Here is a 24964-nt window from a genome sequence, read left to right on the forward strand (position 1 = left end):
AAATTCGTTATTTTCTTAAAGAATTGACAACATTCAAGGTTAAATTCAACCATTTTTATGTAAACAATATCATAAAACAATTATCTTAAACAATAGATCACTGAAAAATAAAATTACATTTTTACATAAAAATATAATAAATAGCCCTACATTTAATCATTAAATATATTGCCATAGCTCTTGAGGTATCTTAAAGGTTTTGTATTGTGGTATGCAATACTTCAATATATTATTAAACCTTTAACTGGCGCATACCTAGATATGCTAATGCTTTAAGTTTGTGAAATCAATTTTAATTTATATTCTAGGCATCCCCTAAACTGTTACACGTGACTTTTTTAAGTATTTAAATAATCCATTTTTTGCCAACCATAGTGATATGCACATTTACAATATTTTTATGTACAGTGTAATAAAGTTCTATGAATAAATAAATAATAATAACTATTCAATTCTCATTCTATTCATGAAGGCATACCAAAACATACAAGCAGCAAGAATTTACCTAGGAGTACCATACATGACAAAGTAGTTTCTTACAAGTTGATTTTATAATGTTTTTAATGTTTTGCATTTAGTTTTTTAAGGTGAATAAAATACTATTTTCTCTGTATATTTAATCAATGAGGAATTCTTTAATAAAGTCTAAAAATCTTGTCTCGTTCTCGTGAACCCAGTCTCGTGTCTTGTCTCGTGGGATAAATGTCTCGTCACACCCCTACTAAATATTATTTATATAGGTTATATATACTTCCCAACCACCGCTTCCCCTCGGTTCATTTGTCAATTACCACCGTGGAGGTAAAACACTGCCACCGTTCCGTTCCGGCCCTACACACGTCAGCCTTCCTCAGGAAAAATCCTGAATGAATTCTCTCTGATGCTAAACGGCACAGAGGCCCGAGTCATTTGGCAAGATAAGAGGTTTCATTTAAGAGGACTGAGCCAGATAATCTCAGAGTCATTTTTTCCTGAATGGAGTCTTCACCAGACTTCACTACAGACACTTAAACAGTCTTTTGAACAACTTCATTGAATTGCTTCCTCCAGTCACCAGCATTTCTTACTGTCGGTTTACCCAAATTACTATACTTCAACAGTGTTGTGGTACAGCTGGGGTCACAAGTCATGATAAAATCTCCTGTTGAGGATTTTTTTACTCTAGGGCAAAGCGGGAGTGAGGGATCTGGCTCTTTACTCTAAAAGCTTTGCTTAGCCAGTGTCTGTGGGAGTCTGGGCAAACAATACCGCTCTGGCAGCGGAGGGTACGGCTTTATTGCTCAAACAGAGCTGAAACGCTCTGCAAGCGATCTCCGCAGGACGCGTCTGGTCTCACGGAAGGCGGTTGGATCCTGGTGAGATGCTTTATTTGCTGAATGGCAGATTTGTTGAATGGTTTCATCATTTGTGAGTTGGCGAGCTTTTCACGCCGGAGATCAGCAACGCGACCTTTCGTAGGCGAATCATAATGAGCAGGTGCATGGGCGACTACCTGTCTGCATTCTCACTTAAACATGGCTGTACATGTATCGCCACCAGAGAAGACACTTCGTATGGGTGATGGGTTTGGAATATCTTGGTAGAAAAAAGAAATGTAGCCGTTTTTTGTTTTTTGTACTTGAGGGATGGATGAGAAGCTGATGTCAGATGGAAATGCCGTTTTGGAGATGAGGAAAAATCTAAAAGGCGAATTTATTGAAAACAACACCCCCTCAATTTTAGTCTTGATGATTCATTAAGTAAATATGATGAATTGTTTTATGTTGAGCACTGCTACAAACTGATTTTTTATCTGTGATGCTACAAGGAAATCAAGTTGATACAGTATTGCTGTTCGCACTGCCTTTGAAACCCAAATCATCTGACAGGTTTTTAATGTCTTGGATTCAATTTTTTTCGGTGTGTTGTTATCCTTAGTGCACTTTTCAGTAGTCCAGATTTACAGTCAAGTTATTTGGTATATTTAGGTAATTTTTTCTCCATAATATTTAACTTGAGTATAGGATGTTGCATGAATGTTTTTTTGCATCAGTTCAGATACAGCTTCAGCTCTATGAGGAGACCATTTGGGCATCTGAGGCTGACACTTGTAATTATAGTTATCGGTTTTCTTGATATTTGAGTTGATGTAATTTGAAGTAATTTCAGGTAAAGTCATGCAGTATAAAGCAGCAGTGTGAAAAGGCAGAAATAAAAAATGAAAAAATCTTAGCAAGAATATTTTGGAATGTAATGTTTACCGTTGTTTGTGTTACATTTCCAACAGCAGATATTTTGTACCAATGGGTGAATCTCACAAAATCTGAACCAGAACACGTCCAGGGCTTATTTCACCTGGAACTCTGTAAACAGTAGATGGGGGGAAAAACGTTTTTAAATGGAAGTAAAACAATGAAAGTGTCTGAGATTCCTTTGACAATATAAACAAATATTAAATAGACATCTTCAATATATTATTCTTATAGTTATATATATTATTTCTCCAATGACAAAATTATTCCATTAGTCATACTGTATGTGTTATATTATATATAAAAAGATTTCTAACAACAAGTTTCTAACAACAATATTTTAACTGTGATGCATTAAAAGTGGTGAATGTGCTTAAACTTCAACACTACTTTCATTTTCTTTAAGGAATAGTTGACCCCCAAAACGAAAATTATTTTACTCATCCTCGTGTCATTTCAAACCTGTAAGACTTTATAGAACACAAAAGGAGATATTTTGAAGAATGTTGGTTAACGAACAACATTTGACCCCATTGACTTTCAATGTATGGGCATTGGACATCCAGATATTTTCTTGAGATATTTTCAGTCATAAAAGGTTAAGACTGGTATGAGAATTGTTGTTGTTGGGTGTACTTTCCCTTTAATGAAGAAGATCATTTTGATCTAATGTGTTTGATTTTATCTGGTGATTCTGGGTTTGAATGTGACCCGGAGGCATTTGTTCATGGGATCAACCCGAACACATTTGTAAATGGACTGAATGTCTAGATTCGTAAACTAAACTGTTAAACAGCAGTTCCTCTGTTTTTTGTGGAACATAATGAAATAATAGAAGCTCTTGCTTTAAAGGGATCGCTCACCCAAAAATGACAATTTGTCATTCGATTACTCGCCTTTAAATTGACAAGTTTGGTTCTGCTAAACACAAAGGATAATATTTGGAAGAATGTCAGAAACCAAACGGGTCTCATCCTCCTTTGACTCCCATAGTATTTATTTTTCCCTACTTTGACACTAAATGGGAGACAAGATCTGTTTGGTTACTGACATTATTCCAAATTTCTTCCTTTCTGTTTAGCAAAGCAAAGAAATGTATAGAGTTTTGGTACAACCTGAGGGTGAGTATATGATGACTGAATTTTCATTTCTGGGTGAACTAACCCTTTAACTACTGTACAAGAATTTTCAAGTAATTGGCGCTATTAACTATAAACCAAAATGCTGACAACCGTTTTGCGGGCATAAATTTGAATGCTAATTCGGTGCTGGATTATTTCCAGCTAAAGGGCAATGCTATTTTATAATAATGGCATACCTGCCCTTTACAGTTGCCGACAAGAGAAAATCAGGTTTTGGCCTGCAGATTTCTCTTGTTATTCCTTGAGCATAGTTGCCAAACCCCTGGGCTTTCAAGTGATGGAAACTGATGCTTTGGAATGATGACAGTTCACGTTGTGTTTACAAAGGCCTGACACAACGCTGCACAATACAGAAGGGCGTTTGCCGTTTTCTTCAGCAAGAACTTAACCTGACAAAAACAGGTTTGTCCGGAAAAAGCCATCATTGATGGGAAACAGACATTGGAGAATGTGTGACTCCAAGTGATCTCTGTGCCGTGTTACAAGGATTTAATGGGTAACGGGCAAAAGATATTCTCACTTTATGCGATATTCAATCTCAAAGTTTAAGTAGCAGTCTGATAGTAGATTATGACAGTCTTTATCAGTAGAAATTTATAGCACAGACAGCGTCAGTTTGACATGTAGCCCACAGTCGAGCTAATCTTATATGGAAGCAGTCTTTTCTCCGGGATTCAATGTGAAGCGCCGTGTGGGAGACATCGTCTGAAAGCACTAATTGAATTTCACTTTGCAGAAGATCCTGCGTGGCTCATCGCATTTGTGAGGAGATTAGACTCATGACAAAAATATAGACCTGGTATATATAGACCCGCATTGCAGTGCATTATGGGATTGTTTTCATAGCTTGCTGTTTTTGGCTATTCATTTCTTGTTTTCTGTCTTTCAAAGCTTGATTAGTTTGTAATCCTGGCAGAAAGCAGATAAAGTAAATGGCCATGGCCTTTTATCTGTATGAGGTGACCATTATTCACTTGAGACTGGGACAAATGTGTTTTTTGAGATAATTGAGTGTGTAGAGCTTTCATGTATCATAGTAGCTCACAGAAGAGTGTTGTTATTGATGTTTGAATTGGAGCTCTGTACATTGATTACATTTCTGCTAATGCTTGCGTTTTAGTGCAGCTTGATCAATGCATAACACCAAGAACCTTCTAAACGTCTGCACTCCCGTTTAGAGCAATGATCTGATCCGAATGCTATTGATCTTATATATGAATATATGTAAAGGTAAAGGTAAAAGCAGTTGTGTTGGGGTTGTTTTTCATGTGTGTTGATGGGTGTGAATTGGCCAGTGTCTAATGCAAAAATGTGTGGTCAGAGTAAACTTCTCTATATCATCGGTGTTTTATGTGTCTGGCTATTGAAACCAACCCAGCTCTGCATTCATTTTTGCCTTATGAAGCATCTACCTTCTTTCTTTCCTTCCTTTCCTTCTGTTTTCCTATTATTTCCCCTTCCTTCCTCCTAGCATTTCCTTCCTTCCTTATCTTTATTTAAAAGGCTCCTGTTTTGTCAATTTTTATAGTCTTTATTATGTTTATAATGTTATAAAAGGTGTTCATATTTAGATTAAAAAAACATACTTGATATATTACATATTTCATCTGTGTTTTACATCGTCATCTCAATTTTCACAAAACAGGCTGTGATAGGTCAAGTATTTTTCTTTCTTTTTCTTTTTTCTTCTTTTTTCTTTCTTTCTTTCCTTCTTTCCTTCTTTGCTTCCTTCCTTCCTCTATTGTTCCTTTATTCTGTCCTCTAATTTGACTCTTTATCAATCCTTTTTTCATTCCTACATCTTTGCTTTTATTTTCTTTCCCTTTCTCTTATTTTTCCTTTTTTCTCTTATTTTTCTGTCCTTTTTCCTTCCTTCCTTCCCTACTTTATATTTTTAGTCTTTCCTCTTGTTTTTCCTTACTCTTATTTTTCCTTCCCTCCCTCCCTCCCCTCCCTCCCTCCTTCCTTCCTCCCTTCCTTCCTTCCTTCCTTCCTTCCTCCCTCCTTCCTTCCTCCCTCCCTCCCTCCCTCCCTCCCTCCCTCCCTCCCTTCCTTCCTTCCTTCCTCCTTCCATCCTTCCTTCCTTCCTCCCTCCCTCCCTCCCTCCCTCCCTCCCTCCCTCCCTCCCTCCCTTCCCTTCTTCCTTCCTTTGGTTTCCCTTTCTTATTGTTTTCTTGTTCACTCTGTTTTATGCATTATTCTTGCGTTTATCTTTATTGTTTTACACTTTTATTCTTCCTTAATTTGCTTTATTAACTTTCCTTTTTATCTTCCTGATCTCAATGTCCCTCCCCAACCCATCCTGTCCTCTGATAAACAGTGCTGTTGGGGTCATGAGCACAGTCTGTGGGGCACAGTGCCATGCAGATTAATTTTCTATTTGGGAGATTAGAGATGGACCAGTGTCTACGTCTATCATCTCCTGGCAAAGCAATTTTCAGTGATGTATTTATCCTCAAACAATAATGTGTGCTGTTTCTACGGAAAGACCCGTGCAGGACCACTAACAGTGAAGTCTTGGCCAGATGCCCATCGACGGAGGTGAAGCATGAAACACACAATTGGTCCATTTCAAGAGTCCTCGGATGAATCAGTCGAGTGTCCACTAGAGACTGACTGCTAATTTTAGAATGGGAGAGAATGAGTTTCTGTTTACAGGCCATTGTCTTGCCTACAGGGATGATTTTGCTTGCAGTTTTTTACACTCCATCCTTGACAAAAACCTGACCAATTATTTGACTACAGCAATGTGATGTGAATTTTTAATATCATTTTTATTATTTAATTTCTCTTAAAGGAACCTATTGTGAACAGTTTCTCATTTTTCAAATCCTAATAACGCGCCCGCTGTGCAGTGTTTGGGTATCATACCAGGGGTTGTCTGAACCTTCTCTGATGGAAATATATTTTCTGTAGTAGATGGTCACTACAGCAGCACCAGCTGGAGTTATTATTTACAGAGCTGCCGGGTCGCGTCATTTACCTTTCCGCCTCCAGCAGCATGTGCAACCCTGTCCCCACGCAGCGTGATGAAGCATGATCACGAGAACATGAGTTCAGAACCAGTGCGTTATCTCCTTCTCTCACGGTCTGTATCTAACACCGTGTGATGAACAACAACCACAGGGTCAGAGTGATAAAGAGAGTGCTAGTGTTTGTACTCGCTCAATGGAGACCAGCAGGATGGTAGACAGATTCTACCACGCATGGAGTGCCGGGAGGTGATGTTTAAAAGCAGCCCACCCCGTGCTTTCAAGCGCACCAGAGGGAGCATTAAAGTGCCTAATCTGTTACAGCCATTAACTATCTCCCTCCGCGAGCGAATGCTGGTTGTTTTGTACTTTATTTGATTAAAAAAGTCTGTGTATCATTCTGCCCCTTATTTCCACCCATACTGATAAATATTTATCTTTCTCTACAGGTCCCGAGACATCAGCGTCTGTCTTCTGTGAGCAGGTGCTGGAGAGGACCGGAAGTAACTGTTGACAGTAGGTGAACTCTTTCTCAAGCTTATCAGGCGAGTTGCATAAGTCCGTTTTGCTGGAGAACACCGAACCCCCTCGTGTCGTCCGTCCACTGTGATTTTATTTTGAGAACATGCTTGGCTGTAGAACATCCAAAACATATCCATCCTTGCTTCTTTTCGGAATATTTAGTCCAGGGTGGTCAAGTCACGGTGATTTGCTCTCGCTATATGTGACCCTTTGGGGTTAATGGTGCATGGATGTGTTATTAAGAGCGTTTTATGGTGTTCAAAAAATGTAAAGGGATGGGGCTGGCCCAAGATTTGTTTTATTTGACTGTAAACTGGAAAGTCCATCAGGGCACGGATTCCTGTTGGACGCTGTAAGGTTTTGTGAGTTCCACGCTCGTTTCCGTCTTAGCCATCCACTTTGGATTCTGTATCGGGAAGAAGCTTTGCCTGTGAACAATAATTTAAATGCGGGGCTGAAATGCATGTTTTATTTTTCAGTCATGTTGATGTATTCATGCCGCCTTAACTTTGGATTTCATCCTTACTGATAAGTTAAATGCCTTTTAGAGACCAAACACAGTCTACCGGCAAAGTAATGGCACCACTTTATGTCCACAAAGGGATTCATTGACTCATTTTCGGTTCAACCATCCGCTGGCACAGATAAAGGCAATTTATCACGGCTGTGAAGTTAGAATTGCGAAGTGAAGTGCTCTGAGCAAAAATAACAAAGTAGCGGTGGTGGGTTGCATTGATTTTGTCTTGTCCGATGCCAAAATTAACCACTTAGATATTGTATTGTTTCAGGTCTGCCATCTTTGGCTCAGTGTGCTTCTGTTGCTTAGTTCTGGAGTTTGTTGTCTTTCCGAATTCTCTGTTTTTAGGGCTTTTTTAGCTGGTTGGGACCTATGAAGCTGAGCAGGTCAGGTGAACACTCAAACCTGTTCCTCAAATCATTAGTCATGTAGAATTACAAAGCAACCTTCCGGTCGTCTGACACGATCAGGTGCCATCTTCTTGTACCCTCCTGAGTTGCTTTGCAGACCGTATCCAAAAGCCCCACACGCTGACACACATGCTCGCGGTAAGGCCGATCCACATGTGTGTATTCCCAGGCTGCCACTCATATTCCTGCGCGCTCATCTCTCTCCATGAAACACACAGACTCTCTTTCGCCGCAGTGTCCTTGAAAAAGCTGTGACTTTGGCAGGCTGCGTCTCTCACTGCGGTTTCAGTACATCTGCCATTTGAATGTAACTAATGGTCATTTTTTTCCACTGTCATGCATCGTTTATTTAAAAAGTGTTTATGTTCTCTTGCTGCATTCAATGTTATTTCAATGTATTTACAAAAATGTTCATAAATTCATTTTTTACAATGGTAAAGAACAGTTTGAGAAATAATTTTCATTAACATTTGTAATTTGGTGACATTTGTGGCATCATGGGCTAGAAAAGTATTCATCCAGTGTAGTGTAAACAAATACATTTTCAAACTTCTGTTTTTTGCATACTGAGGTTTCCAACGTACAATTCGCCTATTATACATTATGAAAGTATACAATTTCAGGTTATACTTCACTTAAAACCCTTTGTAACCTCACAGATCACCCTAGCAGGTGCATGGCAACACACTTCTGATTCAGTTACACTGCATTTTTAATTTCCTTTCTTTATAGTTTGAGTAAGGTTGTCTTTTTTTCGTCAAACCACACATGATAGATAATTCTTAAAAAAAGAAAAATGCCTCATGAGGTTCAGACATGATTTGCCACCTGTCCAGTTCTTGAACCTCCGAAAGAGAGAGGTTTCACACTCTTTCTGTCATTTCCTGTCAAACACTAGTTTGTGCCACTATTCCACTGTGCAGCTTTTGTGTTTTACCAGTTTTTGTTGTTGCGCTTTCTCACCCCCCTGCGTCTCATATCTGTTTTTCATCATTGATTGATGCGTTTTGAAGTCGGTCGAGCAGGTATGTCTTGAACGTCTCTTCAGTGGAAGACATAAACATGAGCTGTGACTCATAGAGGCGAACAATTGCCACAAGCTGCTTTGGTTTCCGATTAAAAACCATCGACTGCTGAGACCCACAGAATCACTATCCGTTTCTGATGAAGACCGATAAACACAGATACACAGATATGCACATAGTGTACACACACAAATATGAACAATTGAATGTAATTGACTTTTTAAATAAATATATTATAGTGTGCATGTTTAATCTTTACATGTTGTCTTAAAGGGACAGTTTACCCAAAAATGAATATTCTGTCATCATGTACTCAGGTTGTTCCATACCTGTTCAAATGTCTTTGTTCTGCTGAACGCAAAGGAATATATTTGGAAGAATGTCAGTTACCAAACAGATGTCATTGCCATTGACTCCCATAGTATTTATTTTTTTCCTAGTATGGCAGTAAATGGGGGATGAGATCTGTTTGATTACTGACATTTTTCCAAATATCTTTCTCTGTGTTCACCAGAACAAAGAAATGTATACAGGTTTGGGAACAATCTGAGGTTGAGAACATGATGACAGAATTTGAATTTTAGGGTGAACTATCACTTTAAAAGAATAGTTTACCTTCAAAAGACGCACTCTTGTCAATTCAAACCTGCATGACTAAATTTCTTCTGCAGAACACAAAAGATATTTTGGAGAATGTTGGTAATAGCAAACCAATGGTCCCCATTGACTTGCATTGGCTCAATATATCAGTTTCAAATGATCTCCAAATCCAGCGTTATATCCACAGTTTATATAACATTCATCACCCAAATGCATCGAGCAAACAACTGAACTTCACGAAAGTATGCTCTCTCTCTATCCTGAACACAAGTGAAAGTGACGTCTGCGCATGCTCCTTCTCCTGCTCTCCTGTGGCCATGCCGCGTGCCTTTCCGGGAGAACTGTCCAATAATGGACTAAGAAAAATTGATACAAAACAGTTTTATATGTTCGGAAAAAAAATTGCGAGAACTGTATGATCGCCCAACCCGTTTTTTGACAAGTTGACCATGTTAAGCATGAGAAGACAGCACATTTAACATGGTAAAGAAGTCAGAATGCATGGCACATCGTTGCAAGGCCACTTTAAAAAATATGCTTGCTTGCTTGTTTCATAGGAGGTCATGGACATGTTTATTCATTTTTATCTGAAACTGTGCTAAATGTGTTGAGTCTTCAATCTTATACTCTCTGGCTGAAGGTTGCATTGGGAGTGTTTGTTATGCTGAAATTGTTGTAAGATTGAGTTTCTCTTGTGTCAGTTATCACACAGCGCCTCGGTTTCTTTTACCATGTGGTAATTTACCATCTCAATCTCCAATCTCTCACTGCAATAAGACCCGTTCTGTGTGTGTGCGGCTCCTTTGTCTGCATTTCTCTCTGTTGCTCTCTCCTCCTGTCTTCCATTCATCCCTCTCTGGAATCAGGGAGCTGCTGCTGGAAGGATGTAGCCATGACGACAATTCCTGTGGGATGATCCGCACAGAGCCTCACTTTTTGTCCATCTTCGCATGCGATCTCTCTCTCTGTCTGCCTCTCTCTCTCTCTCTCTCTCTCTCTCATTTCTCTTTCTTTGAGTTTTGTTGACTTGACGAATCAGTTGGTACATTAAAGCATTGGTACCAACATGTACTGGGGAGGGTACTGTTGTTATATAATTTAGTTAATCTTGGAAATATTTTGTGTGGGATATCAATGGAATGAACGCTTTTTGGAAGAAATTCCAAATTTGCAGGTCGTGCATGTGCAAGTACTTGTAAAAATGATGCCGTCTTGAAAACTGGTCGCAAAATGCGATTTAGTCGCAATCTGGATTCCTGATATAATTGTTTTTAATGTTTTGGCAGATGGCCATCTAGCAAACTGACGTACCCTCGACACGCCCCCAGATGTCATTGTCCATCGCCATGTTCCACTGCCAACCTAGTAGTATTGCTTAAAAGTGATAAAGCACTGAGCATCTTTTTCATTATTTTGACATGTTTCTCCAGTTATTATTTTCTGCAGATAAATGCAATAAAAAAAAAAAAAAGTTTGCGAGAAATATTGTCAGTAGTTTACAGAATGAAACACAAATTATCACTTTACATACCTATGAACAGTAAATTCAGAAAAAACGTACACTCATTTTACAATGATCTCTTAATAGTTTTGCTGTATATAAATTAAGTAATTTAAATAAAATGTTTATATAAAATTTTAATAAATGGAAAAAATGTACGTAATTTCAAATAAAAGAAAATAACATAACATGATAAAAATAACCTAATCTTAATTATAACAAAATTATTCAAAAATATTCAATGCAATAAAATAAAATAGTAAAATGAATAAAAATAAACACAGGTTATATGTCCTGTGAGCGTGACATCTATAGTGTAAAGCCTGGAAACCAGATAAAAGTGGAATGACCAGTCACCATACGACCCTGGGAGCAGAGAATCTCTGTGATAAGCCATTAATAAACAGAGCAGAGGCAGTCTAATGCATTCATTACAGAACACTCAGTGCCGGACCATGAGCACGCTCAGTAATGCAGGATGAAAGGTGATGAATATGTAAAGACTAGAGTAGTGTGTCCCGGATATAAGGTCAGGGGTCAAAACTGCAGCCTGGAAAGGAAAGACACACACATACAGAGAGAAATGAACACATCCTCCCATCTCATCTGTGCGGCTGGTACGACTGCGGCCCCTGAGGTCACTGAACTCTGTTAGGAATTCAGCACTTTGCTGAGACAAGCTGTTTTTCACCTCCTTGCACACAGCGGTCTCACATCACGCTCTATACACACACACAGAGCTTGTGAGCATCAACATATTTGTTTACTTTTTACCATGTTGTTGGTAATTACTTTATCCTTAACAGCCATAAAGATGTTTTGACCAAACAACAAGCTGATGTATTCAGTGTATTCAGTGTGCAAAATAAGTGTGTATCGTGGTCATGTGACTAATGATGTGAAGTCATGTGACTGAATACGGTTTGACATGTTTATCAGCCCACTCTTAACGCAATAGCAGGTAGTATTCAATGTTCACTGCGTGTTATACTATAAGCTAATATTCCTTTCCAAACATTTCCTGAGAGAGACAGGAAGAACAAAGTTTCACCACTCTCCTGTTTTGTCTGCCTTGAAGGCCTGAAAAAAACAGAAAGGTGTTAAAAATCATACTTGTCATACTTTGATTGGATGCTGGGTGTTTATTCATATCCCACACTTTGTCAGTTAAATTCTGATTTGGAAACATATTTTGATTTCCATCTCTTCATGAACATTTTTTAATACTAGCATTGTTGATACCCAAAAATCCATTGCTTCCCTTTTTTTTTTAAACACTAAACATGTAATTGTTGCCCCTAAGAACCCAGACTGCTGATTTTGTGTTTTAGAGACTTGTAAAAAATTCATGTTCGAGATCGGAGAGCTCAGAGGGAGATGGGCTCAAACAAAAAAGAGCAAGATAAAGGAATCTGAGCAAAGGAGAATGAGAAGCAATGGGCTGAGACTAGCGCTGAAATATTTACAACAGCACTTAGTCGAATTGACCGTAGACTACATGTCCCAGTGCATTATGCGCCATGCTTGCCGCTGGAAGCGTGTTTGAGGAAGAGATGGAGTTATTCAGAAAGAAAGAGAAGGTTCGTGCTAATGAATTGGTGTTGTCAAGTAACATGCCCAAATTGACCTGGAAATGAATGGATTCAGTGATCCGCTGCGACTTGGCAGCTGAAGGTTATGCTGTGGATACGAGTGCACAAACCCAAACACTTTCCCCAAATTCCTCTTCTTACACAAACGCACATACCGAGGTATGTTCCGCACCGTCTCGCAGTCTTCACAAACAAAACTCCAGAGACCTATCTGCCCAGGTAACACACATACACAAGCATGCTGGAGATGCAGTGTTGTGTAGCAGGGTGCAGCGTGCTGCCTGCTGGGTAGATTTCAGCACGAGCAGATGGTGCTCATGATCCCGAGCCATGACGGCTCAAGGTTGGATGCGGCTCGACCGGTGAGCTGTCGCAGAGCCTGAAAAGAGATGAGTGAGAGAGAGAGAGCGATGTGACCCTCATGCCGTTATATAAGGGTCCTTTTAAGAGGTTATATCACGGATAACAGGATTTTTTTTTTTTAAATGAAAGTATTTATTTAAGGGCAGCCATTTTTAAATGGTTGTGCTAAAAGGATTGCACATCGGTTAGCAGCATGTGACCAAAAGCGTAGTAGCGAGGTAACCTAACAATGCCGAATTATATGATTACTGGCATTTTATTATTTTCATTCAGTGTTTTTATTTCTAGCTCAAATTGTGAAATCTGCTGTTTGGTCACAATTCTTTTGAATTCAATCTGAATTGTTAATTCACATTGTAAATTAATATATTTGTACAATTTCTTAAACTAAAAAAAACTGTTTTTTTTTAAATAATTGCCAATATTACAAGTGTAATCATACTAATTAAATAAAAATGTATGGCTCCTTAAACATTGTGAAAGAATTGTTCAAGAATCGAAAGGAATCAGCCTTCCATACATTCTGAACCACAACGTTATAAATACTAGGGACAAATTTGGACTGGTTAGATTTTCTGCATTTTTCCCATAGCAAGCAGGTTGAGAGGCGTTTTTTGAGAGGTTTTATGCTGCCCCATATGTCTGTTGTAAACACAATGTTTTTTATTAAAGAGCTCAAAAGCATCGCTGTTGTCATTAGGCCTGTGGCGATAGCAACTTTTTGTTCGGCGATTCATTGCATCAGAAATAATTGCGATAGTCGATATTATTGTCATTTCATAAATATTTTATGTCACTGATTAAGTAATGACATAATATTGCAAGTACACCCTTTTACAGAACAAAGACCTTTTAAAATAATATTTGGACATGAATTGGAAATAAATAATTGGAGTGTAAATGTTTAAAATAAATAAAACTGACACTTCTAGTCCTTAATTGTTATTGGTTGATTTACGTTACAAGCCTTTATGATAAGGTTTAGGGTAACCAGAGACCTCGATGTGTGAACTCTGGAGAGGGAAGCACGATTGTATGTCATAATGTGGCCGTTTTTATTACACTTGCCCAATTTAGCAATGACAAACAATGTCTCTTTATCTTGAATGACTTTTCCATTCGTTAAGTGCCCTTCAGAGGAACAAAATGCTGTAAATACGTCCAAGGTGTATTCATACATGTGACATGTCACATTTATCTTAAAGACCTCTCTTAAGTTCCAAATGTAGCTTTTGTTTCAATCAGTTTTGTTGTTGTTTTCGGTTCCTCTATATTTAAAGAGAAGAGCATCTTGTTCACGTGCTCCTTTGTTTTCATATCGAAGTGGGAGGTTTGCGTCTTTGACACCAGTCGATTACTATTCCGAACTGGGTTTATACATCAGGATAACACAATATAACTCCTCGAGTCTTTTCACTTGCACCTGTCCACCCCCTGTGTGGCTGTGCGCACACGTGTGCGATTGTGTGTGTGTGTGTGTGCGTGCGTGCGTGCAAGCGAGCCCCGCTTTTGATAAACAGATACAGGGCGGCGCTAACAGAGACATTTATAAAATGTTACTGTCATTCATTTTTATGTAAAGAAAACGCACACTTTGGCGATACATTTTATCACCAAAAAGTACCAACGTCAAGTTTATATATTGCGCGATAAGTCGATAAATTCGACTATCGCGACAGGCCTAGTTGTCATGCATCATCTCTTTTAGGTCTATGTGAGGACAGAACGATAAAGATGATTTTGTGGTTCACCATAGTGTTGTGTTCAACTGCCATCTCTGCTCTGAAGAGCCACTTTGATTTATCAGCGGGATACAAAGTGTTGAGTTGACTTGACCTGCACGTTCACACACATGTCTGCGTATACACACACACATTCGTATTTCCATCTAATATTTTCTTTTTCATGTCCAGCAGTGTTTCAAATGACCTACTCTTTATTTCTCTCATTTTTCGCACATTTTTATGTCTTCCTCCACAAAATTCGGTCATCATTTACTCATTACTTGTTAATCCAGATCTGTATGACTGACTTGTGAAACACAAATGTAGAAACGGAGTATAAGAATGTGTGAAGCCACTCTTACAAATATAATGCAATTGAATGGTTCAGATGTTTTGTTTTGTTGTTTTTAGCATTGTAATTGGGTCCTCACATAAACCTGAAGGATGGATTCAGTAAACTGGGAATATATAATTGATGGAACATAGTTGGGTTGGGTATTGTTATTTTTCTTGGTCATTTTTGGAATTTGTTTCTGGTCTTTTTCCACTTTCATTGTATTAAAAACAGAACAACATTATTGAAGAAAGAGCAACAATTTCTCCGTTTGCATTTCACATAATAGATAAATGAGGGTGACCGAATATAACCACGGTGAACCATGCATTAGAAACTAAACCAACACCAACTCACTCTCAGATAAGACGTCTCCATAGACCTAATCCATTCCAAAAGGATTTCATAATAAGCACTTGTTTTGTAACATGGTCAGATATATTTTTAGCTCTTTCAAAGTGTTACCGAAGCCAACAAAGGCACAAAGCATCCTGGGAAGTCTGTAGAGCTCTTTTGTTTGTCACCATCAATTAACTCCAGCTTGTGCGTTTGTCTTGTTGTTGTTTGTGACAATCATCATTTTGCTTGGAGATTGTTATACAAAAATTTAGGTTTAATTTACTTTTAATTGATGTCACTAAGAGTTAAAGCCCTGCAGGTGCCAGCTTAAGGCCACAGTTTGTAATTTGAAGGCGTCATATTGCGCAACTACCTGTTTTTCTGTGTCTTCGGTGTGTTATAAGTTGCCTATGCATGTATTAGACACGTAAAAATGCAAAAATTTAAGTGTCGGACTAAAAGATGCATTCTATCTAAAAGCGAATTCTCACCCAGACCTTTCCTGAGATGTCTCGTGTAACTACACCCCCACAAATGTACGTCAGGTCATGGTGTGATTTGACTGAGACCGCCAAAATGTATACGCTAGTGAGGTGGTGTACCTGTCAGTACAATTGTATTGGAACTTGATGTTCCAAATATGGTAAGAGTCGTTACATTTCGTCACACGCTTGCAGTTTTCGACCAATCACTACACACTGGTTAACTGGCCAATCATAGCACACCTCGCTTTTCAGAGCCAAGAGCTTTGATAAAAATCTAAGCGTCTAAGAGAGGCGGAGCAAAGAGGAGATACAAACATGCCTGGTATGTGGAAAAACTTCGTTTATGAACCTTAAATCGTCTAAACACATTGCATTACATGTAAAACAAACAATAATATTTGCACTTAGTACAGGGTCTCGTCCTGTCCAGACTGGACTACTGCAATGAGCTACTGGGTGGACTTCCAGCTCGCACAACAAAAGCTCTACAGATGATCCAGAATGCCACGGCAAGAGTTATCTTTAATGAACCGAAGAGAGCACACGTCACTCCTCTATTCATTAAGCTACATTGGCTCCCTATAGTCGCTCGCATCAAATTCAAGACTCTGATCCTGGCCTACAAGACCACTAGTGGTTCGTGGTCCCTTATCTTCACTCGCTAATACAGACATATTTACCCGCCAGATACCTATGCTCTACAAACGAACAACGTCTTGTGGTGCCATCCTAAAAAGGTAAAAATCGTATGTACCTTCTCCGGATCGGTTCCACCTATGTGGAATGATCTGCCCGCTGCTACAAGATCTGCAGATTCTGTAGCCATCTTTAAGAAACGTCTGAAACACATCTCTTCTGTCAACACCTGACTGATCAGTTCTGAGTTTTATTTCTTCTCTACTCTAAACTCAAAAAAATACTCTAGTTTAGCTCTGTGTACTGTGTTAGGTTATATGAGACCAGTCTTCTTTTTTGATTTCACTTTTGAGCATGCTTTTGTTGTCCTTGTGCTGTCCAAATTGCTTCCATTGCTTACCCCACCTCTACCTGTAAGTCGCTTTGGATCAAAGCATCTGCTAAATGACTAATGACTAAATGTAAATGTAAATGTAAATGTTAATGCTTAGCCGTGTCATATGACCCCTTTAAAAAAACAACTTGTGAACAACTACAGTTGAGAGTTCCTTTGGTTTAAAGCTGCAGTATGTAACCTTGGTATTTGACCACAAGAGGGGGCATTTCCAACAATAACAAAGGCGAAGCTTGATGACGCTATGAAGCAGGTGACGATGGGAGATGTCGTTTTAAATGCGTTTTCGCCATAGCGATGCATCTAAATTGGATAAACGAATCATGATCACGGATGAGGTAATTTATTTGTTTTTGTATTACCTGTATATCTGATCGTATTATTTTATGTCATCATAATTAATGAACTGCAAGGAACGTGAAATGTTATGCTATATTATCCCGTTACAACTTACAGCTATTTGTTAAATGATTTGTTGGGTTAATGTTGTGCAGTGTTACGTGTTTATGGTTATGCCGTGTTGTTTAACGTGCTCAAACCAATCGTTCTAAAATAAATAATTGATTTGCTTACCTGTCTATCAATACACTCGCGAGAGCAGAGTCTCTGTCAAGTCCAAGATTGTCGCGCAGCTCTCTCCATCTCGAAAACGCCTTGCCGATATTTATCCTGGTTTTATTCCTCCGTTTGTCACACAGTCTGCGTGTATCCAAATATGGATGCTTCCGTTTTACTGGCACTTCAATACTCGCCAAAGAGTAGTGGTGATCCATAACAACCACTTCCGCATTTGACCATGTGATATTCTGGTCTACACCGGAACAAAGTATAGAGCGGACATTGCGTCACTGAGAGGCGACATTTCTTTTCCGGGACGGCCAGTTATTTAAAATCGGAATTTCTCTGAAATAAAAAATCTTTAGAGACTTTTGAAATATTGTAAGTACACAACTGGAGGAAATATATCACACTGTGCAAGTTATTTTCTGAAATTTTATTACAAAATTATTACATACTGGAGCTTTAATACTTTCTCTTTCACATATTTAGGTTCAAGAACCTCGAATAACACCAGAGATAATCTCTCGAGCTAAGATATAATTTTTTAAGTAATAGCCTTTAGGCTTAAGTCTATGGAAGCTACTCTACAATCCATTAGATTAACAGCCATTTTAATACCCGGACAATTGTTCTGTTCCTGCATTTGTTGCGTGTGTGTACTTAAGAGTATCAGAATAAAATGCTCTGTGGCAGAAGATGGATTTAGGGATCTGTATGGATTTATGCCTGAGTGTGTGTGTTGTCCTCAACAAAGAGCATAGAGCAAACCAGTTTGATACATCTCTTCATGGAACCTGGTCTACTGGCCTGTCTTCATTTGAAGAACCCTAGCGGAACGAAACTAACTGAACGAAACAGCAGTATTGTAAATCAGGTTTATCTCTCCTCGGCTGTCAGTGCTGTATAACCTGGTCAGTGTGTTTATTGATTTTACGTTAGATGTCTTAAGCATTTAGTGAAGTAGAAGAGATCTGCCTGAACAGAAAGATTTAAGGGCATTGCACATTGGGTCCCAAATTTCATCCGAAATGTTCGCAGGTTAAAAATAAACACAACCTCACGTTGTTTCAATCACATTTACGCGCTGCCTCCGATTTGTCAAAATTGTCAAAAACAATTCGGACTGGCAAGTACAAAAACAATGGCAAGTTTTTTTTCAGAGAGCACCGTACACACAAGCGCCAAATATGAAAAAGACGCATCATTTTTTTTTTACTATATGCAAAGACCTTTAGACCATATGGTCATGATTATTTTAATATGTCTTGGTTTTAGAGCTTAAGTATGTTAAAAATGATGTTAATTTTTGTACACTTTTAACTCAACTCAACTTTATTTATATAGCGCTTTTTTACAATTTTCATTGTTACAAAGCAGCTGTATATGACTCATTGAATACTAGAAAAACAACTAAAGGCATATACCTGTAAAAACAGAAAAAGGTGAAAGCAACAAAAGACAGACATACAAATGCTCCACACACACAATATGCATACTTACACACATTGACATAGACGCACACACGCAAACACACTCGCACACACGCACAGTGAAAAGCACATCATTTGAGAACCACAGGTCAAATATTAAACGGACTATAAATTCTTATATGCAATATTTATTAATGTCTAAATTCAAAATTTTAATAATGAAGGTGCTGGACGATGCCATAGAAGAATCATGCTTTGAGTTTTCTAATGTTTGTTGTGAATCTTTTTGGTCATTTGTTTCCACCTTTATTTATTTTGTTGTGCTTGATTTGGCTATAACATGAATAAAAAGATTTTCTATGAATATAGTTTTCTAACCCAGTAAAGAAAAAAATGCCATATGCTTTAAAATAACCTTTCAAATGTTCTTAACTTTTTTATGCACATTAGGCTGGAAAGTGTTTTTTTCCTAAAGGACATCAATCATATATAGTATATGTTGATTTCATATACTGAAATGTGAATTATGCTTGAGGACCGTTTGCTTTGATGGATCATGCATGGATGTGGATCTGGATGCATCTGTTTTTCAGTGTCATGTTATGTCATCAGAAGTTAACTGAGGAAGTGAGTCAAATGAGAAAAGAACAAGGAAAGTGAGTCACCAAAGAGGCGAAAGTAATGAATTTTCAAGTGTTAGTTAGAACGAAATGTCCTATTTTCCCACGATACTTGCTAGTCTCTTCGTTCCCTCAGTAGTAATCTCTTGATCCTTGTTAGCCTCAGTTCCCTCGCTTCCATCCCTCCAGGTTTGACCTGAAGTCAGCAAGCAGCACCCCTCCATCTTTAATATTGACATTGCGGTTATTCGGTTATTGATGGCGGCCATCGTTTTAAAGCGTGTTCAGCGTTTTCTCTCGCAGCACTGCCAAATCATCAACAAATGTGTGAAGCTGCACTTTCATACCAAACTTTCTCTCACATTTTCACTTAAACATGGGCCGTTTTTTAATCAAGACTTCGCCCGGGATTCCAGGAAGAATCTCAAGTCAGCATCGGAGGTGACAGGAATGCTTCCTTAAAATGGACACGTTTGGCATTTTTGGGGATGATTTGCGCTGATTTTTTTGTTTGCGTTGCGCATATCATCACTAATGGACTTCATGGCACTTTGGCATATTTTTATTTTCCTTTCAACAGACTGGTCTGTGTTTATTTAAACCATCCATCTGCTTGAGCTGACAAGAGTGTTATTTTATTTGAGCTAAATTCACCTCAGCGAGTTGCACTGCTTGCTTGAGTGTTTTGGAGCATGTAGATAAATGACTCTTAACTATTCTAAGCACTAGAACAAAAATATATAAATGTAGGGGGTTTTAACACAAAATAATGTCTTTGATACAAAATTGATTTTAGTGCTTTGTCTTTGTATCGGGTGCTGTTTTTCAGAAGTAGAGATGATGACAGACTCATTGAATATTGTCACATCTGACTGAATCAAACACATGCATCCTTTATTAAAAAACTCAACACATCCGATGGTGTGAGAAAGTGTTCAATACCAATGTGAACTAACAGTGATGTCTATGGATTTTCTAGTTGTTTTCATTTTGCCATTTTATTTTAGTTAAATGCCAGAATTGGATTTATGTTGGACATTGATTATGTCTTCTTTGGTAATAGGGTTGGACGATGTCTACCCAAAAAATGTCTACCGATGTCCACCACGGCGAGCCATGGGTTGGCTGAGAAATCAGTTTGCTAGATGGCCATCTTCCAAAATATTAATATTTTTTTATTAGAGCTCAAAACTGCGACCAAATCGCTTTTTGCGACCATTTTTCAAGACCGCATGAGCATTTTTACTTGCGCATGCACGACCTGTAACATGGGAATTTCTTCCAGTTGTTATTTCATGTGGAAAGACGAGCAGATCTTGAGCGCATCAGTGTAGGCTGTGTGTGTTCGATGAGTCAACTGCGTGGGTCACGCTGATATTTCCCACTGACGCGCACAGTACAGTTCGTCATTGACAAGTTTACACACACACAACCTGAGCGCATTAAGACGATTCGCTCTTTGCTTTCATTTTCTACATCCGTCTTACACGCACACGTGTTGCGATGCTTCCAAATCATTCTCGACCTTAAATCTGCACACAATGCCCTGACATCTACCTCAAAACCATTGTCTCGTGGTGACATTTTTTGTATAGCACAAGCATTTTCTGTAGAAATCTGAATGTTTGTTATCCAACACACCTTTGTATTTTAAGATTTGGTCATATCTCACCTCTGTCATTCAGCTCCACATGTTTTTTGTTTCCAGACTGATTTATTTGTGCTTGATTCTTGTTTTGGCTGTGGCATTGCTTATTAAACCAGTCTTATTCTAGCACTGGTATATAGTGCAACAACAGCAACATCAATAAAGTTTGGTTCTATAACGCTACTGTATATGAAGCTATAAATTTGATATATAATGTAGATGTTCCTAAAGTGACATGCACATTGGCTTTCTAGGCCTGTGCATTCTTGTGTTTAGGTGTTGCATGCGTTTCCACAGGGATTGTGGGTAAAACAGCACTCGCCCTGAGAAGTGTGTTATTCTGTCGTGGTGGTCCGCCAGAGCTAGAATACTTTATTGTACGCGGTTGCAATTTATTATATTATTTGATTTCAGGGGTTTTTAGTTGTATTTGTTATACCTATTTTTGATTTCCCACTGTACATAGTGTGTGTTTAAAACACTAATAGATCCAGCCAAACAGGTTAAAATTCCTATGAAGTAAACATTTTGATAAGCATTCACATTTAAACAATGTGCAACTGTATACAGCCGTAAAAATAACCCAGCTGATTGTGACCACTAACCTAAACACACACGTCTGCATTTCCTTGGGTTGCCTTTGAGAGTTTGAAATAACATCAGGACAACACAAACATTCCCAGACTGATGGTTTGTATTTTTGGAGCAACAAAATTAACATCGGTTTATTGCACACACCCTGACTAAAGTGTGTTTTCTCTGGTTGCTCAGAGTGGGAGCAGGTGCGGGCTGCCATGCTTAAGATTCATTAAGCTGGCTTTCCAATATTCATTGTGCAGAGAAGTGTGGCGCTGATCTGGCAACCTTATCCTAATGAGACATGCCAGTGCCTCTGGCCAAACCACTTTTCCTTTGAGGGATCTATGCGGCCGTGCACATGATGTATTTTACTTTCAGTTTTGAATATGTGGCAATTCGACTTGAATTAATGGAGGGTTAATATCTTTCTTAATAAATAACAAAAAAGGACAGGATAGTAGAATGACGTTTGCTTATATTAAACACAGACCTTACAGAACGAATACATACACCATGCAAAAAATATTAAAGGAGTATAAAAGCCTTAATGTCGGTAAAGTAAATGTAAACAAACATAAAAATTACAAAACGTGTAATCACAGCAAACACTTTGCAAATAAAAAATAGAAACGAATATGAAAGGAATACGAAACGAAATACGTTTATGTTAAATAAATGGCAAAGCACGTCTTTTTAAAATGAATCAAAAATACATTTTTATGATTTGAGGGGGGGTAATTCTGACAGAATTTTCATTTGTGGGTGGACAATCCCTTTAAGCTACAGGAATAATTTTAAGAATCATTTTGCTTGCAATCTCAAGTAAAAATGTTATATTTTTTTAAGAAATGTTGCAAGTGCATACCATTTCATAATTTTCAAATGACATAAATAAAATGTTCATCAGAGAACAGATTCTAAAGATCACATTCTAATAAAACCACATGTATCTTATGAGCTTTTATTTTTGCTTTTAAATCCAAGAATTAGGTTCAGCAGGGCTTGTTTATCTCATATTTAAAGCATCACTTTGGCAGGTGTGAGCTTTGCCCCATTATCCTGCATCAAAGTCAGACTGTAAATGTTCATCTGGTGGAAACGCCACCTCAGGGCACTCAACAAATCCAGACTCTCCTATTACCAGAATCCAGTTAACCCATAGCCCCCCTCCCCTCGAGGACGGTAAAATAGAAAAACGATTACAGAATTGATATCGGTCAAAGATAGTAGCGAGAAGAGATGGTGGATTTGCTGTTGGCTTTCTACTAAGATGAAGGGCAGTCAAGGGGTGGTCTTGAGAGAGGCTTGTCTCATATTTTCTTGTCTTGTACAAGTTGGAGGATAAGTCTGTAAATGTATGTGCGCTTTTGCTCTTCCATGCTGAAATACGAAGGTTAACCGAATGCTTTCGCCATCTAACCGCAGCTGCGCCATAGCCGCATGCTAATCAATAACTTCCCGCTGACTTTAACCTCAGTGAGGTGATGTACAAATCCTTTTAAATCCTTTGACATGCACTAACGTAAGAATGTTTTTTTATCATTTCATTGTGGTTAGTCATTCATATATTGTAAGCAAGCTAAGGAAGTCTTTTATTGATACTCAAGCATTTGGTACTGATGCAGGAAGTCTGAGTTTGAGTCCGGCTCCGTTATATCATCTCATAGTGTTTTCTGCAAGCGATGTGAGATTTTCTGTTGAAAATAAAAATTCTGATTCGTGCTGCTTATTGTACTTGACTTAGTAGTGTAGCAGAGATGAGGGTTATATTTAAAGCTGTCGTAACTCATTCAGTGCCCTTCTGTGAGTTTCTATTAGATGTTATGTTTAAATAGACGTCATCCAGATCATTCTGTTGGGAGTAATGATCTCTCTGATACGCTTTGTGCACACTGCGACTTCAGCAGATTGTGACAGCGTTTTGCTGCTCTGATAACAAGGGAGTGACAGGAGGACGTCAGCGAGCAGACTGTGAACATCTCTGTTTGGACACACACCACTGAACATTATTACAGCAGATCTGCAGGGCATCGTTCAGCCGTAATTGCTCTGTTGGTAGCTGTGTTTGGGCCCCTATCAGTTGTTCTGTCTTATAAGATCTTAAAACTATAGTTTTGTGCATAAAGGGGGTAAGAATATAAACTGTTTAATCTGACAACTTTTTTGTCTGGAATATAAATGATTGGGTGAATTGGGCATGAGGTGAAATTTACTGTCAAATTGTATCATGCTGAGATGCATAAATTATGTAGATGAATGGGGGAAATATGTAAGGGGGCCAAAAATAATATGGGTTAGGCATATTTGGGCAGTGTTTTTCAGTACCCTTTCAGGTTCGATATAACCATCAAAATGTGACGTGTATGCTAATATGGACTTGAAATCAATGCCAAAAAAATTGAAAAAATGCAGAAAAATCTTAATGGTCGTATCTTAGAGATAATTGTTGATTTTCGCTTGTATTCATATTCAGGGTCTTGACACAATAAGCTTTGCACATGTGTTGTCATTTTTTGCCAAGCAAAGCTGATCTTTAGTTTACACTCTTAAGCACACCTAAGCAAGATTAATATTTGTTTATCATATATTTTGAAGGCACATAGGATATGATTTATGGATATTATGTAACTAGAAAAATCCTGAGTATTGAAAAATTCTTTAAAATTTAGTGAGTTTTGTTTTTACAGCTAAAAACTGATGTCAGTTCTTCTTTGAAATCTGTATTTTAAGCCAGAATTATTATTTTTTGGTGGTTGCAGCTGTTCTGCTCTAAAAGCCGTAATCCAGAAAATGAAATTATGTTCTGGGGATATTGCATTGACGCAGGAAAGACATTTGACTAGATAGGATATTAAGAGAGGTAAACATATTCACAAACTATGGTTTTGCTATCCCTCTGGTAACAGCGTGTGGATTTTTCACCTGTTTTATGTTTATCTTAAGCAGTCTTATCTTAAAATACATATACCTGCAAACATACCTTGGAAAGAAAAGCTAAACAACAAGACTTAGTTTGGCTGGCGGCACCCAGATCATGAAATGTGTCGAACGTCTATACACTGCATTGCTCATTTTCAAACAAAGAGACATTGATCTCTCCTGAGGGATGTGGGTGTGCGATTGTGATGCTGCACATTTAGTCCTGTTGATTTTTATCCAATTTATCTATCATTATAAAGTCGTAATAGCTTGTGCCCTCAGACACTCATGTTGTTGCTAACAAGAAAATACGGAATAGTGTGATTAATGTTTTTATTGTTTGTCTTGCAGGTTTTGGTGCAGTGAGGCGCAGCGGAGGGGGCAGAGAGGCGAGCGCATGAGGAGAGGGCGTCCAAAGAC

The 24964-nt window shown here is 38.3% G+C and overlaps 1 long non-coding RNA gene across 1 annotated transcript in view; it reads left to right on the plus strand.

Annotated features, from left to right (window-relative positions):
- The window catches only part of LOC130411938 (uncharacterized), a 43057-nt gene extending 18093 nt beyond the window's left edge, over positions 1 to 24964 (plus strand). Inside the window, exons 2-3 of the long non-coding RNA XR_008905135.1 lie at positions 6795 to 6861; positions 24896 to 24964. This is a non-coding gene — a long non-coding RNA (uncharacterized LOC130411938). The remainder of the gene's footprint in view (positions 1 to 6794; positions 6862 to 24895) is intronic.

This window comes from Triplophysa dalaica, chromosome 22 (assembly GCF_015846415.1).
Source record: "Triplophysa dalaica isolate WHDGS20190420 chromosome 22, ASM1584641v1, whole genome shotgun sequence".
Lineage (NCBI taxonomy): Eukaryota > Metazoa > Chordata > Actinopteri > Cypriniformes > Nemacheilidae > Triplophysa > Triplophysa dalaica.